The following is a 16,828-nucleotide window of genomic DNA, read 5'->3' as shown; positions in this document are numbered from 1 at the left end:
GGTGTTAAACACCATCAGGTTCTCGTCCGCCCATTTGTTGAGCCTGTCCAGGTCAGCCTGGATCACGTGCCTGTCTTCTCGCATGGATGCTTTGCCCCAAAGTTTGGCGTCATCGGTGAACTTGGCCAGTCCGCTTCTGACTCCAATGTCCACATCATTAATGAAGATGTTGAACAATATGGGTGCAAGGACAGAGCCTCGGGGGACCCCACTGGTCACTGGACACCATGATGAGTGACTTCCATCATTTACTACCCTCTGGGTCTGACCACGGAGCCAATTTCCCAGCCAGCAGGTTGTGGTGGACCCAAGGCCACAATTGGCCAGTTTTGCCAAGAGGTGATCATGGGATACCACATCAAAGGCTTTTTTGAAGTCAAGATATATGACATCAATCTCTTCTCCCTTGTCCAGGTCATGGGTCACCTGGTCATAGAAGGAAATCAGATTGGTCAAGCAAGACCTACCTGCAACAAACCCATGCTGGCTATCCCTTAGGACGTTGGCGTCAGCCAGTCCAATAAGGATGGCCTCTTTAATAAACCTTTCTAAGATCTTCCCCAGGATAGAAGTCAGGCTGATGGGCCTATAGTTAGCCAGATCCACTTTCCTCCCTTTCTTGAAGATAGGCACCACAGTGGCCTTTTTCCAATCTTCAGGCACTACGCCGGAGCTCCACAAGTTCTCAGAGATCCGTGCCAGAGGCTAGGCTATGTTGCTCACCAGCTCCTTGAGTACCCTGGGGTGTAGATTGTCAGGGCCGTCTGACTTGAAGGTATCCAGCTTCTCAAGGTGTTCCTTCATGAGGTCAGCATTAATGGAGGGCAGGGGATTTCCCTCACCTGGACCTCCCTGTCCTATAGTGGGCATGGACATCCCATGGGACTGAGGAAAGACCAGCACAAAGTACCCATTTAATAGGTTGGCTTTTTCCTGGGCGTCAGTTGTCAGTTGCCCCATCTGGTTCAGCAGGAGTCCAATGTTGCCCTTGCTTTTCCTCTGGCTCCCCACATATCTGAAAAAGGATGTTTTATTGTTCTTGATGTTCAAAGCTAGTTTGAGTTCAGCTGCAGCCTTGGCTTTCCTGGTTTGCTCCCTACAGGACTGGACCAGTGCAGAATATTCCTCCTTGGAGGTGAATCCCATCCTCCATCCTTTGTAGGCCCTTCTTTTTAGCCTCAGGAGGTCTGCTAGGTCCCCAGAGAGCCAGGGGGGCTGCTGTGTCCTCTTGCTGCCTTTCCTCCAAGATGAAATAGACTGAGCTTGTGCATTGAGGATTGCTCCCTTGAGGAGCAACCACTCTTCTTGAACTCCTCTCTCCCTGGGGTCATGGTCCCTAAGGGCCTCACTGACAAGCCTCCTGAGCTTTTCTAAGTCAGCTTTCCTGAAATCAAGGACTTCCATGTTGCTGACTGACTTGCCAGCTTTATGGTGGGTGGTGAAGGTGATCAGCTCATGGTCACTGTCACCCAGCTTCCCATCAATCACTAGGTCACTGATTAGGTCATCCCCAGTAGCCTCTACCAAGTCAAGCAGCTCTTTGCCTCTTGTTGGCCCATAGACTTTTTGAGTCAGGTAGAGGTCATCCACGCATGAGAGGAAGCTTTGGGACCACTCAGATTTTGCTGAGTGATCCTCCCACAAGATCAAGGGTAATTGAAGTCACCCATGACAATCATGGTCCTGGAGCATGCAGCCTCATCCAGTTCCCAGGTGAACTCCTGGTCAAGCTCAGGGCTTTGGGTGGGAGGTCTGTAGTAGACTCCCACTGTTGTGTCGCCTGTGCAATGTTCCCCACAGATTTTAACCCAGAGGGTCTCCAGTTGTCCACCCTGGGCACCAATATCAGCTTGCAGGGATGCGTAGCTTTCCTTAACATAGAGAGCTACACCCCCACCCCTTTTATCTACATGATCCCTCCTGTACAGGGTATAGCCATCTATACCCGTAGTCCAGTCATGGGTGGAGTCCCACCAGATCTCCATTATCCCTATGACATCATAATTATTTGCATTGAGCAGGAGGATGAGCTCCTCCTGCTTATTCCCCATGCTCCTGGCATTTGTGTACAGGCAAGCAAGTGTCCCCTCGGGGGCTCTTGCCTTGCCCACAGATTGTGCCAGGGCTGGGGCAAGGGTGGGCTCCTTTAAGTGCCTTGGTGTTGGTCAGTGGGCCAGCACTGGTGGTAGTCCCCCAGCGGGCTTAGTTTAAAGCCCAGTGGAGCAGGTCATCCAGTCTGGCTGAGAAAAGCCTCCTCCCCAAGTGAGAGAGGTGGAGGCCATCTCTTCCCAGCAGTTCGCTGCCTCTCTTGCCAAAGAGTGGGCTGTGGTCATGGAAGCCAAAGCCTTCCCTGTGATACCAGCTCCACAGTCTTTGGTTCACTGTGTAGATCCTCCTCTCCCTTCTCAGTCCATACCCTAAGACTGGGAGGATCGACGAGAACACCACCTGCGTCCCCAGACCCTTTAGCCCTGCTCCCAAATCCCTCTAGCACCTCATGACCCAGCTGGGAGTGCTCTGAGCCGTGTCATTTGTGCCCACGTGAGTAAGGAGCATAGAATAGTGGTCTGTGGCCTGGAGAAGCTTTAGGATCTTCTCCTCAATGTCCCGGATGCGGGCCCCTGGGAAGCAGCAAACTTTCTGGGCTAAGGGGTCGGGGCAGCAGATTGTCCCCTCACTCCCCCGCAGGATGGAGTCTCCCACAACAAACACTTTACGTTTTGTCTTGGGGAGAGCAGGGACGGTAGCTGCAGTTGACCCTGGGTTGCTTGCGGGAGCTGGCAACTCAGCAGGCTCTGCTGGAGCAGCAAGAGGTGAGCACCTGTTGCTAAGCTCAGGCGGGGCAGGAGCCTTGCTGTGCCAGGGCTTAGGGCCCTTGACCACCTTGGTCCATATCCCTGACTGGACAGAGTGGGAGATCCCAGAGTCCTCCTTTGTCCTGGAGGGAGACCGTGATCTACCCTCCGGCTCCCGGGGGAGAAGGGCCTGGCAGTAGGAGTCTATCTCCTGCTCACAGTCCCTGATGGCATGCAGTCTCTGGACTGTGGCCTGGAGCTCCTCGAGCTGGCATGCCAGAGACCCCAAAAGGGAGCAGACCCCACAAGGGGGTGGTGGCCATGCTCCTGGGCCTCAGAGCCTGAAAAAGGGACAGGCAACCCCTGCAGCCAAGAGCCAGAGGCTCTGTCTGTGTAGATCCCAGACCCATGGGCTCTGTCTGGGTGGCTGCTCCAAGATGCCAGAGGAGGAGGTTGCAGAGCCTGAGGAGACCCTCATGGTGCGGCACGTGCCCATCCATGTCATGCCTCTGGTAGGCTGGCAATGGCTGGGACTGTCTACCCTGGGGGGTTCGCAGGCAGGGTCTCAGACCCTCTCACACACCCTCCTGCATGAACTCTGCGCTAACTCATGCGCCACGTGGCTCTGGTCGCGTGGCTCTCTGGTGGGGCTAGGCAAAGTAGGGGCCTGGGTGGGGTGGGACCCACCACCCACCCAGCCCAGCTCCACTCAGCCACCTCCTCCCTCTCACTAAGGGTTTGACCCCCTCCCACTATGGGCCCTGCTTGCCTCTGGCTGTGCTGGGGTTCGGTGGGGGGCTCTACAGCTGCTTGGGGGTCTCTGGGGAGCTTCGGAGGAGCAGGCGCACAGCTGGCTTTCACCTGTGCGTCTCTTGCTATTCCAGAGCCTAACTGGGGCTTTTTTGCTGTTGGCGGGCCCTTTTAAACTGTGCACATGCGCAGTGGACCTGCCATCAGGGAAGCTGCTCTCAGGCAAGGGGGGACCCTTGTTCCAAATGAAACCTTGTTCCATTTTGTTTCAGATAAGTTTATAGGTATATTTGATAAAGGGGACCAAGTATATATAATATACTTATAAATTATAAATTATTATATAATTTTTTGTGAGCTATCTGGTTTGGAATTACATGACATTCTGAAGGAAAATGTAATCTGTCAGCAAAGTATGTATTTTTCTACATTCTGAAAAAGGAGATTGAAAAACTGGAGGGCTATAAAAGTTATCTGAGGGCTGAAGAAACTGCCTTACAATGCACGAGACTTAAAGACCTGAATCTCTTTAGTTTATCAGAAGGAAGAGGTAACTTAAGGTGTATAAATTATTCCTGGCGAGGGGAAATACTAGAAAAAAAAATAGAACCTGAACTCAAATTGCAACAGTGGGCATAAAACAGTGGAGAAACCACAGAGAAAAGCACTGAATTCTCCGTGTCTTGGTATGCATTGTATAGGATGGTTTGGATATGGATGATCCTGCCTCAGGGAGTTAGACTAGTTGACTTCTGGAGGTCCCTGCAAGTCTTACTTCTCTATGATCTTTAGATTGTAATTGGATGTCACTCTGGCAGGCAATCTCCAGCCAAATAAATTAAGCTTTAGACAACCAGGAGTTAAATGTGCTCAATAGGAGGTTAATTAGATAGAATATAAAGGATCTGTGTTATACAGAAGGTCAGACTAGATGATCTAATGGTTCATTCTGTCCTTAAACTCTGCCAGGCTCTAAAACCTCTGCCAACATGAACAAATCTCTGCCATTTTCCTGTCTCCATGAGCATTCAAACACACTGTGCAATCATATTCCTGCTGATCAAATGCACATGCCTCCTACCTAGATACCACATTTCTCATCTCACAACAGTAACATGCACTTTACATTACTCTACCTTCTTCCACCTGGACATACATATGGCTTCTTCCCCTCCACACACAGAGATACATGCATGGACACACTCTCATGCTTCCTATACACACAGACATTGGCCACTTTCTGGTATCTCATGCTGGCTTTGATATGTATTTCCAGGAATACTCCTACTGATAAGAGTAATTGTTGAGATGGGTAGAAGAAAAGAGGAAAAGCAAGGTCAGTTCTTGCAACCCTTATAAACACTGAATGGTTCTCATTCAAAAATACAGTCTCATTAGGACTAATGAAAACACAGGCGCTTTTATTTGAATAAGTGGTATTTGGGGTATGGATTGATAAAATGCTTTAATCAGCAGCACACTGGGGTAAAATGTAAAATAAAACAGTGAAAAATGACACAAGACCCCAAATCAACGTAACCTTGCCCAAATCAATAGTTACCAGAAATTGAAGTAAAACTCTACTGGGATATGTTTACCAGTTTAGCTTTTACCTGTACACATCCATCCCAATTTACTAAAGACGGACAAGTTCTCCAGAGTGAGGCACTGTGATAGCTGCCTTCTCTGTGAGCTGCCATGGGATAGCTGCATGTCTGTCCATTCCTGAGCCAAGTATAATTACAAAATTGATGTATAGTATATGAGGGTGTGTCCATCTGTCCATTCTGTCAGACACAACTGTAGAATCACAACATAGGTATTGACACCATATCAGAAAGTATCCATTATTTTAGATTCTTTGAACCAAATTCCCATGTTTCTGTAATCAAACCATATTGTCAACCCATTATCATCTCTCCATACCTTTTTTCTAGGCTTAGGACCATTAACTACAGCAAAGTGCATCTGGCAGCATTGCTTTAGATATATACAGAATGTCAGAAAGTATCCATTATTTTCCATTGTTCAAACAAAATCAAATTCTGTCTTCCTATACTTAACCTGAAATGGGTGCTTGGTAGAGTGTTGACAAACACTGTACTGTATAAGGCTCCTGCTGAAAGCCAGATCTGTGAAGCGGCAGCTTGAGTGCAAGTCTTCCCCATTTGCATGCAACAGAGTCCTTCCCAGTTTGCAACACAAATTTGAGCACTACCAACTTGGCTTGTGGAGAGAAAACCAAGGACCTATGGAGATAAAAACACAAGTTACAACAGCTTGAGATAAGGATCCAGAACATCTCACAAAAAAGCTATAAAAAAATATGCACTCACTAGCAGACAGACACACACACGTACACACACACACACACACACACACACACACACACACGGGACAGGTAATAGTCTAACTGCTAATTAGCAGATCCCAGTTAACCAAGAAAAGTGTAGGAAAGGCCACAAAGTCTCCATTATCCCCACTTCGTATCGCCTTATATCCGGATGCAGGGAATTCAAGATGTGAAGGCAAGAAGGCTGAAAAAGCTACACATACTATGCTAAATAGAATATCTTTATTCTATACCTTCTTTATAGAAAGTATAGAGAAGGGCAACAAGGATAATGATGGTATGGAGGGGCTTCCATATGAGGAGAGACTAAACAGGCCATTCATTTTAGAAAAAGAGACACTTGAGGGGGGACATGATAAGATTTACAAAATACTAAATAGCAAAAAGAAAGTAAATAGAGATTTATTATTTACTATCTCTTACAATACAAGAACTAGGGGTCACAAAATGAAACTAGCAGGTAGTAAATTTAAAACTAACAACAGACAGTTATTTTTCATACAGCATGTAATTCAAGTGTGGAACTCTTTTCCACCAGACGTTGTGGAAGCTTACAATTTAGCCAGATTCAAAAGGGATTCAACAGATTCTTGGAGGAAAGGGGCATGAGTAGCTACTGAGGGTGAGAGTTAGGGATACACCCTTTGAATTAGAACTTCCTAGACCTTACATGCTGGAGGCTGCAAGCGAGAGAAGAACAGTGGGGAGAAAACCCTGGTCATACCCTGTGCTCTCTCCCTTTGAGCATTCACTGTCTGGCACTGTGTGACACAGGATACTGGACAAGATGGACCTATGGTCAGATTCAGTAAATGGCAATTCCTATGATCTTATGTTCTTAGTCTTATGACATATATTACGGATTGGGATAGTGCATATCCAAATTCTTGGGTCAGATTTCACCTCCTTTATTCACTTAGGCCTCTGACACACATTACATTTAAGAAGCAATTAACAACTTAGTCATGTCATAATTAGTAACCTGGCCATATGTGCAATTCAATTTAAGGCACAATAACAGTGTGTGGGAGTGCATATCCTGGAGACGTCTCACTTGCTCACTTAATCCTTCACTTTGGAGTCTCCCTTGTTACCAGCCCACCTGTGATACAAGGGGCCTTACATGTTGTGCTGCCTGCCGGGTGTGTAGTCCCTCCCCTCAACTCTCCTGCCATGACTTGACGTTATGCTATAAAGAGAGAGGGTTCAACGGAGTACTTCTTGGGAGGGCTTCCCAGGAAACGGCAGTACTCACGATTTTGGCTCAATGTTCCACGGGGCTCTGCCTCCTCAACACCCTGTCCACTCACCAACCAGATGGGCGTCCACACAACCATGGTTTGGCCTTGCGGGCTTACCCACAGCTTGCTTCAGAAGGAATCCCACGTCTGAGTGGGGCTCAGTTGGTACTTGTCCCTCCTGTCTTGATGTGTAGCCTTCCCTCCCTCGCCAGTGTCAGGCTAAGCATGATGTTGCGCCTACTGTAGGGCATCCGAGCGGGGCGCTTGGTTCTTACCCTACTTCTCTCTATCACTCTGATTTTTCTTTTTTTTTCCTTTTCAGACGAAATATACTCCTGGGGAGGAGAGGGATGTGGAGCTGCCTCCTTTCCCCCAGCCTCCTACAGGGGGCTCAAATTCTCCCCCTGCTCTGGCTCCTACAGGGAGCTTAAATGCTTCCCCTGCTCTGCCTTCCACAGGGGGCTCGAAGGCTTCCCCTGCTCTGTCTGCTGGTGCTGAGCTGGCTGTGCTGCTTCACTCCTGTGCAGGAGCCTCAGAACATCTGGCATGCTGCACCACAGCACTTGCTCTCTCTGGCTCCTCTTCCACCTGGGTTCTGGCGATGCTTTTAAACTTTCCCACGGTGGCCACTATGGCCACCACGATTGGGCCAACTGTTCCCCAGCCAGGCAACAGCTGATTAAACAGCCAGCATAACACTGGCAACGGTCCTTACTCCTGCTCTGGCTGCCCAGCAGGAGGTAAGTTTTAAGGGGGGGGCTGTTTCTGGGGTTTGGGGCCTGTGGGGATTACCCTCTCCCCTGCAGGAGCCTGTGGGGGCGCCTCACCACCACACTGCCATATCTACATGTTCAGAATAAATAAAAGATAAAAGAAGGGAGGTGACCTGTTTGTCACAATCAGTGGTAGGACTTGAAGGTGAGCTCTTTCTTCACAGGGCTCCACCTCCCTTACACCCTGCCCATACCACATCTATCCAGGCTCAAGACCTTAATCTTCCTAGACATCTCCTACCTGGGTTGCAAGGCTACTGATCAGTCCATTTTGGTCATTTGTTCATGGGAATCACTGGCCAACAATCCCACTTTCACTGGCTCATCTCAGGAACAAGCCATTTTACAGTTTACCTATTGGAGAGGATCTCACCTCCCACTTACCACATTAATTGGTCTTTATTTATATTTACTCAATAGAGTTGTCATCACTCAATTGAACCTATATTTCAGTAATTACCAAGTTCATTTTTACTTGACCCTTACTTATTCCATCAATTAAGGTATTCCTGAGGCACTGGCCCATCCCCCTCACTAGATTTAAGTTAGTTCAATTTGCAAGTCAGTCCTTCGAGGCCTCCTAATCCATTAATCATGATCGTCTTGCCACCATTTCCTGGCCCTTCATTTTCAGACTCACCCTCTCTGTTAGCCCCTTTTCTGCCATTGCTGTCAGTGCAGCCGCTCTGACAAAGGGTTTTCCTCTCACCACCTGGCTTTGTCCATGGCTCTGACTTCCCATTCCAGCTCTGGTTTTCAGTCCTAGCTCTGCCCTGGTCCCCATCTCCTGCTTCCAGCTCTGGCAGTGGCTCTGGCTTCCAACACAGCCTCCATGTCTCCACCCAGTTTATATGAGCTCTAGTGCTCTTGTGCTTTCCCTCTCTCTAGGGGTCACTAAGTGTGCTAGTAGGCTCTTCTGACTGCCAGCTGCACTCCCAGCAGCCAGTGGGAGCCTGTCCCATCTGCATATGGCAATGCGGTGCCTGAGCCAGCCATCCTAGATATGGCCATCTTCAGCTGGCTGATCACACACCTCCAGTAGCTACACCACAACCCCTGGGTCTGGAGGTAAGTTTCTCTGTGGGTCACAGTCCAGCAGACCAGCACAGACTGTAACAGGGTCTGAAACCAGTGCCCTGTCACACATTATACCATGTTACATATTATGTCCACATGATATCCCACCTGCAATAGGACTCAGATGGGCAGCACACAGGGTTTGAACAGGCCCCAGTGAAAGGGAAGAAAGAAGAGGGTGGAGGAAGAGGAGAATAATATTTTTTTTATTCAACATTTGTTTATTTTTAAATAAAATGCCAATACAAAACTGATAACTCACATTAAATACAGCATTAGTTGAATGAGCTATAAAAATTCAAATTTTGTTAAATTATATTTTTACTTTAAAGAGAAAGAGAGAGAGTGCTTTACTGATCTTTTCTTAAAAGACTCCCACTGTTGTTTCAGAAACAGATATACCATTATGCAAGGAATTTCAGTGGGAAAGGCTTCTTTGCTGTTCTCATTTATACTGACATTCTTACAAGAATCTCGTTTCATTCATGTATATGGCATTTATACTAAGCTGTGCTTTGCCCTTATCAAACACTAAGACAAGCACCATTTTCTGATATTGTAAAAATTCATGTCTGGGGAGATAGGTCTGATATTATGCCTGCAGCTGCATTAAAAGAAAGCATATCATAATTCAAACTGCATAGCCAAACCCTTTTCCTTATCAAATTTAAAAAGTGGCCCAGTTTATATCAGGCTGGGACAAAGTAATTTAGTAACTCAATGTGTGACCAAAAGCTCACTGAAGTCGATGTGATTTTTTCCATTGACTTTGGCAGGTTCTGAATCATACTTAATCCCCTCAGCCAGCTTGATGTTCTGGTTGATATGTCCAAAACTGTAAACATTAATTAAAGACATGCTATATGCTGTGTTCAGGTAATGATTGATTAATCTAGGAGACCAGAGGTGAAAACAGATAAATTTCTGGTCTCACTATTCTTCCATTGTAGACATCAGGACTAGAAATTTAATTCCATTGATTCTCCAGCATTTGATTCCACTTTGTAAGAGTTCTCTCATGTGGACCAACTCTAATGCAAGTCTCCTGCTTTCTCAGAGTATGGCTCTCCAGAAGAATTATTCTATGGATGCATTTGGAAAACCACTGCCCTAGCATATTTTCACAAGTTTTAATTCTTTGTATTGGACATGAAGGGAGTGGAAGCCTTTCATTTTTCTCATTCAGGATCTCTGAATTAGGTTTCAGGGTATGAGGTAGCAGTTCCCTGCATGTCTAATTCATTGACGTGGCCCTCAAGATCCATTTACTCTTTTAGAGGTGGGTGCCAGACTTTACAATAAAATGCACTAGAGCTGAGTTTCTTTAAAATATGGGAGTGTAGGAGTGATGTTGCAGCTATTCAGCATGTGCGAAATGGGCCTTATTCGATTCAGATTCAGATTTGGCCCAAATCAGGGACAGTGATTCAATTAATTGATTCAGATCACTGTCCCCAATTTGATTTGGCTGAATCCAAATCTGAGGATTTGATGCTGATTCAGAGAATCAGCGATTTGGACATAGACGCAGCTTTAAATCTACATACCTCAAGGTACCAGGCATAGCTCATGAATGCTGTGATGCAGGGGCAGATGGAGCATCCCACAGGAGTGCAGGTGGGCTCCCCATGTCCTCAGTGGTGAACCTGGAAGTGGACTGAAAGTGCTTCCAGTTCACTTCTGGGTCCTCCAGGGAGTGCACTGGGCCCCCCCATCACAGCTCAGTGATCGGCCACAGGGGGACCCCAGGTGCCCCACCCCACAACCCAGGATGCACCAGTCATATGGCGTAACTTGTTAAGAAAATTATCTCTCCTTTATCTCTAGGTTTACAATGACTTTGTCTTTCACTCTTTTACTGTTAGAAAACTTTTGGGGGTGGTCAATGTAGGGGAAGAAGTGAAAAGAAAAATATGAAAAGGCTTACTTAAATCTACAAAATTCTTTTTGTTTCACCATGAACTGGAGGTATTAGTTGATTGAATCACAGTGCTGTCCTTTATTATATGACCTATCCTTTTAGCTCAAAATCACCCCAAAACACTTGTGGTCAGGGAGTCTATATTTTATAGACTCTCTCTCTCTCATCTTCCCTATTAATTTTTTTCTTTAAGAAATAAGTTGTGTGAGTCTGGTTCTTCTAATTTACACAGAAGTAATTATAGTGAAGCCAGTAGTGCACGGATGTAAGTGAGAGCAGGACTGACTCTGCATGTCTGTCTTAGTCTCCTGGCTCATAGAAGAAATGTGGGTTCTATTTGGAACCCCCATCTTTTAAAAATGAGCATTAAGTCCACCAAATTGAGTAGCAGTTTGATAGAAGATTCTTCTGGTAGGTCCAATTCCATGTTGACAGATATACAGTAAAATCAAGGCTTCCTTTTAAGGTTTTTGTGCTGTGAGTAGCAGCAGAAAGAATGATAGGTAGGTATCGCCATCTCAAAATGTTTATAGTTTTCACTTTTTAAAAGTTTTTAAAATATCGGCAAACAAGGAGAGACAATAGGCTTCCAGAATTTCATAAGGAGAGCCATGTGCTAGAAAAATCAGACTTGCCTTGTATGACAGAGAGGATTAGGATGATTTAGGAAAATGGACATGTATGGATACCTCGTCCATTTATTTCTAAAAATATGTCTATTTTGGCACAGTACAATTAGTCATGTGGTTTTGTCAGGACTGAGAGTACTGGACAACATCCAAATCCACTAGAGGGTAGGATGCCTTGACTGGAGGACTGGCGTGAGGAAGCATAATGAATATCACACCTGACTGCCTTTTTGGAAAGTAAAGCATTGCAATATTAACTCCTAAATGGAACCCTTAGTCCCATGTTGGGCTCTGGGAGCGGCATGAGAATCCCAGGGGTGCATTGGATGGTGTGCTCCCAGGGGCACACTGGATGCAAGCCCAACGCTCCTCCATATCCTGAAGCTCCCTAGAGACCCACAGCAGCCACGGAGCATGCCCAGCAACTCCCAGCACAGCTGGAGGTAATCGGGGGTCCATGGTCGAAAGGGAGTAGTCTAGCTCAGCTGCGGGGAGGCAGCTGAGAGGAGCTGAGAAGGGTCTTGCCCCACTCTGGCTTCTACGTCACCCAGCCCCACAAGGAGCCATGCCACTGGAGCCTTGCAAACAGGACACGCAAACAGGCGCACTTGTCTGTTTGGCGCATGAGTTTGCATGGGAGTTTGTGCAGGAGGGTCTGAGGCTCCGCCAGTGAGCCCCCTAGGGTAGGTAGTCATAGTAGTAGCCAGAATACCAGCAGCACAATGCAAATGGGCACACACTGTACCCCAAGGGTCCCCTCGGAGTCTGTGGCCTCCCTCCCTGGCACCTCAGAGGCCTTCACCCAGATGGAACCCATGGTTTTGGGCTCCACACAAACAGAGACCCTGGCTCCTGGCTGCAGGGGCTGCCTGATATGGTTCCAGGCACATGGGACCAGGAGCATGACCACCTCCCCTTGCAAGGTCTGCTGCACTTTAGAGTCTCTGGGGCACCAGACTGAGAAGCTCCAGGCCACAGTCCAGATACTGCATGCCATCAGGGATGGCTAGTAGGAGATCAACTGCTACTGCCAGGCCTCCACCCTATGATGGCCAAGGGTCAATCAAGGTTACCCTCCAGGAAAAGGGAGGATTTGAGGATCTGCCACGCTGTCCAGCCACGGGCTTGGACCAAGGTGCTCAAGGGCCCCAAGGCCCACCACATGAAGGTCCCTTCCCCCCTGGAGCTTTGCAACAGGTATAAGCCTCTTGCAGCCCCAGTACAGCTTCCAGAGCTTCCAGCTCCAGCAGGCAAGGAAGGATCACTCTTAGCTCCCATCCCTACTCTCCCTAAGATGAAATGCAGAGTGGTTGTTGTGGGATACTCCCTCCTGAGGGGAACTGAGGGGGTAATCTGCCCCCCTGACCCTTTAGCTCAGGAGGTCTGCAAGTCTGCTTACATAACAGACCTTATCTGGCCCTTCGAGCACTACCACTACTCCTTATCCATATGGGCACAAATGACATGGCTCGGAGCAATCCCAGCTGGGTCATGAGAGACTACAGGGATCTGGGAATGGGGCTGCTTCCGACAGATTACACCCTAGAGTACTCAAGGAGCTGGCATGTGTCATAGCCCAATCATTGGCAAAAATATTTGAAAACTTGCAACGCTCAGCTGAAGTACCTGAAGACTGGAAGAAGGCCAATGTGGTACCCATCTTCAAGAAAGGGTGGAAAGTAGATCCAGAAATACAAGCCAATCAGCTTGACCTCAATTCCCAGTAAGATTATGGAAAAGTTTATCAGAGACCCTTCTTGATAAGTTGGCTGATGGCAACATTCTGAGGGACAGCCAGCAGAGGTTTGTGGCAGGTAGGTCTTGCTTGACCAATCTCATCTCCTTCTATGACCAAGTGACCTCACCTGAACAAGGGAGAAGAGATTGACATTATATATCTGGACTTTAAAAAAGCCTTTGATCTGGTGTCCCATGATCTCCTCATGGAAAAACTGACCAACTGTGACCTCAGCTGCACCACAGTCTGATGGCTGCAAAATTGGCTCTGAGGCCAGATCCAGAGAGTAGTAGTCAATGGAAGTGAATCATTATGGCGTTCCATGACCAGTGGTGTCCCCCAAGGCTCTGTCCTTGGACTGGTTCTCTTTAACATCTTTACCAGCGATGTGGACATTCATGTCAGAAGTGCACTGCCCAAATTTGCCAATAACACTAAACATTGGGGCATAGCGTCCACACCTGAGGCTAGGGTAGTGATCCAGTCTGACTTGGATAAGCTTAAGAAGTGGGCAGATATAAACCTGATGATGTTGAATACTGAAAAATACAATGTAGTCCACCTCAGGGACAAAACCCCCACAGCATGCTTATAGGCTCAGCAGTGCTATGCTCACTACCACCATGGCTGAAAGAGACTTGGGGGTCGTGATTGACCACAAGATGAACATGAGCCACCAATGCAATGTTGCAGCTGGCAAAGTCAACAAAACTCTGGCTTCCATCCATAGATGCTTCTCAAGTAAATCTCAGGATGTCATCCTCCCGCTGTACTCAGCCGTGGTGAGGCCGCAGCTGGAGTACCGCATCCAATTTTGGGCTCCACAATTCAAGAAGGATGTACAGAAGCTTGAGAGAGTCCAGAGGAGAGCCATGTGCATGATCAGAGGCCAAGAGATTAGGCCTTATGAAGAGAGGCTGAGACCCATGGGACTCTTTGGCCTGGAAAAGCGCAGGCTCAGGGGGAACTTGGTGGCTGCCTATAAGTACATAAGGGTTGTGCATCAGGATCTGGGGGAACATCTGTTCACCAGAGCGCACCAAGGGATAACAAGTACCAACAGTCATAAACTCCTCCAAGGCTGTCTTAGGCTGGACATAAGAAAATACTTCTTTACTGTCTGAACCCCCAAGGCCTGGAATAGACTCCCTCCCGAAGTGGTACAGGCACCTACTCTGGAGTCATTCAAGAAATGTTTGGATGCTTATCTTGCTGGGATCCTTTGACCCTAGTTGACTTCCTGCCCCTGAGGCCGGGGGGCTGGACTTCATGATCTTACAGATCCTTTCCAGCCCTAATGTCTATGAAATCTATGAAATCTATTAAAAATGTCAGGTTCACCATGAGACATGTAAGAAAATAAGCCTTCAAAAAGCAGCTGAGCAGGAACATAACAGAAGGAAAATAGTCAAAATTAAGTCCCCTAAAATGGTGTGTTTGATAAAAGAGACAGCTCCCTCTAAACTTGGGGTTCTGAGCCAGGAACCCCTTTTATCTGAAATTCAGCACTTAAGCCCTTAGTTCTTATCTCTGAAACATTTTTGATCTTTAAAAGACTAATTCATTGGTGCTCAACCTTTCTGGGCTGCAGACTGGGGCAGGTTTGGTTGGCACAGGCATAATCTAGCATGTGGCCTTAGCTGTGCATGCTGAATCAGAACCCACCACCACCTGTGCACTTAATCAGGCCACTGCTCTGGCTCCACATGCACAGGATTGGGTTTTTCCACCCTCATGCACTGGCCCAATCCAGCCCATAAGGCAATGTCGTCTGGCCATGGGGGTTGAACATTTGGTGGCTGGCAGCAGTGGCAGTGTTAATTACCACCACTCCAAATTTCTGAGTCTGTCAGGAACATCAAAGGCCAAATGATGCAGCTGCATAGGTCAGATCTGGCCTGCAGGCCAGAGATTGAGCACCACTAACCTAACTCAGTTGGGGAGGGGAAAAAATGGGCTTCCTGTATGACCAAATTTCAGTAATATTTTCTTTCAGTTTCACATGAGTAGTTTTGCATTTCAGTTTATATTTCAGTTCAGTATGCCATTAGGGGCAGAAGATGAGCAGTTGGCTACTAGGTTAATAAGGAATAAAGGAATCAGAATCTAAGATACTGCACCCTTCAGTTTAAGACCTGGGAAACACACTGCCTCCACAGAACTTGTCTGACTTCATGCTGATCCACATCAAATTACTGAAGCAATGAAGTGAAGACTAGACACTTACAGCACCCAGAATGCCACACCTTTATCACAGTTTGATCCAGTATGGAGTTACCCAGTTTCTCTATGCTACGAAAAATATAGCTACATCCATCAACATTGTCCAATGTAAAAATAATTTCACTTGATGGAAACCTCCTGCCTATCCATATCAGTAAAAAACCCTGACTTCACCATTCTTTTTTGTACAATATTCTAAACCTGTCATTATAAAAGTCTCTTGCCTTGCTTCACTTCCCCTACTACTACCTAAGCCTGAGTTTAGTACTGTCGGAGCAGAAACTGCCCTGTCTGAGCTTGTACAGGCATAGATGACATGTGGTGAAGGCATGGGGGAGATGTGCCCCCCTAGATTTTTGCGCTGACAGTGAGTCATGGGCATAGGGCTGCAGACTGGCCAGAGCCAGTGCCTGGCAGCAGCAAGGGTCAGTGACAGTGCAGAGCTGTGCCCCCCACAACACACTGTCAGCCCTTATGACATCTGTGTGTACAGGGCTAAGCAAAATGATACCCTGCAAAGGGTGGAATTTTAGAAGCTACATTAAAAGAATTGGCTGTTTTTCTATTTATGGATATTGCCTTAGAACAATCCCATTGTATCATTTGCATAGAACAAAAAAATCTTGAGAGCTCATACTGTAAAACAGGAGATCTCAACTGTTTTAGACTCAAGATATCCCGTGAAAAATACCAGCTCTTAGCTTTCATTTAGGGCTATTCTGTGGTTGCTCGGGTCTGCAGGGGGGTGGTCAGGAAGGCCAAGGCGAAGATGGAACTGGGACTAGCTACCTGGATAAAGGACAACAAGAAGTTCTTTTTTAAATACATAGGGGACAAAAAGAAGGTACCGGGTAATGTGGGGCCCCTGCAAGACATGCTAGGAAATCTGGTCATCACACCAGACGACAAAGCTAACCTATTTAACAACTTCTTTGCCTCTGTTTTCCTGAGCAGGGACCAAATCAGCCCCCACACCACGACCCACTCAGGCCCCAGGGGAGGCACATCTAGGCCAAGGGTCAGTGAGGAGCTAGTCAGAGAACTTCTGGAAGGACTGGACGTATTTAAATCATCTGGTCCAGACGATCTCCAGAGTGCTGAAGGAATTAGCTGAGGTCACTGCGGGAGCCCTGGCACAGCTTTGTGAGCACTTGCGGTACTCTGGTGTGGTGCCAGAGGTGTGGAAGAGGGCCAACGTGGTTCCCATCTTCCAAAAAGGGAGGAAGGAGGACCCAGGAAACTATAGGCCAGTTAGTCTTACCTTGATCCTGGGTAAGCTTTTTGACAGAATTATCCTGGTACATGTCTACGAGGGGCCAGCAGGGGAG

At 47.3% G+C, this 16,828-nt stretch overlaps 1 long non-coding RNA gene across 1 annotated transcript in view; it reads left to right on the top strand.

Moving 5' to 3' along the window:
- Nucleotides 1-7,091: 7,091 nt before the first annotated feature.
- LOC109306714 overlaps nt 7,092-16,828 on the top strand; it is a 26,209-nt gene continuing 16,472 nt past the window's right edge. Inside the window, exons 1-3 of the long non-coding RNA XR_002100085.1 lie at nt 7,092-7,102; nt 8,014-8,020; nt 13,207-13,218. This is a non-coding gene — a long non-coding RNA (uncharacterized LOC109306714). The remainder of the gene's footprint in view (nt 7,103-8,013; nt 8,021-13,206; nt 13,219-16,828) is intronic.

The sequence above is a fragment of the Crocodylus porosus genome, unplaced genomic scaffold (genome assembly GCF_001723895.1).
Source record: "Crocodylus porosus isolate Cpor-Errol unplaced genomic scaffold, CroPor_comp1, whole genome shotgun sequence".
Lineage (NCBI taxonomy): Eukaryota > Metazoa > Chordata > Crocodylia > Crocodylidae > Crocodylus > Crocodylus porosus.
This window is presented reverse-complemented; position numbering and strand designations above follow the sequence as displayed.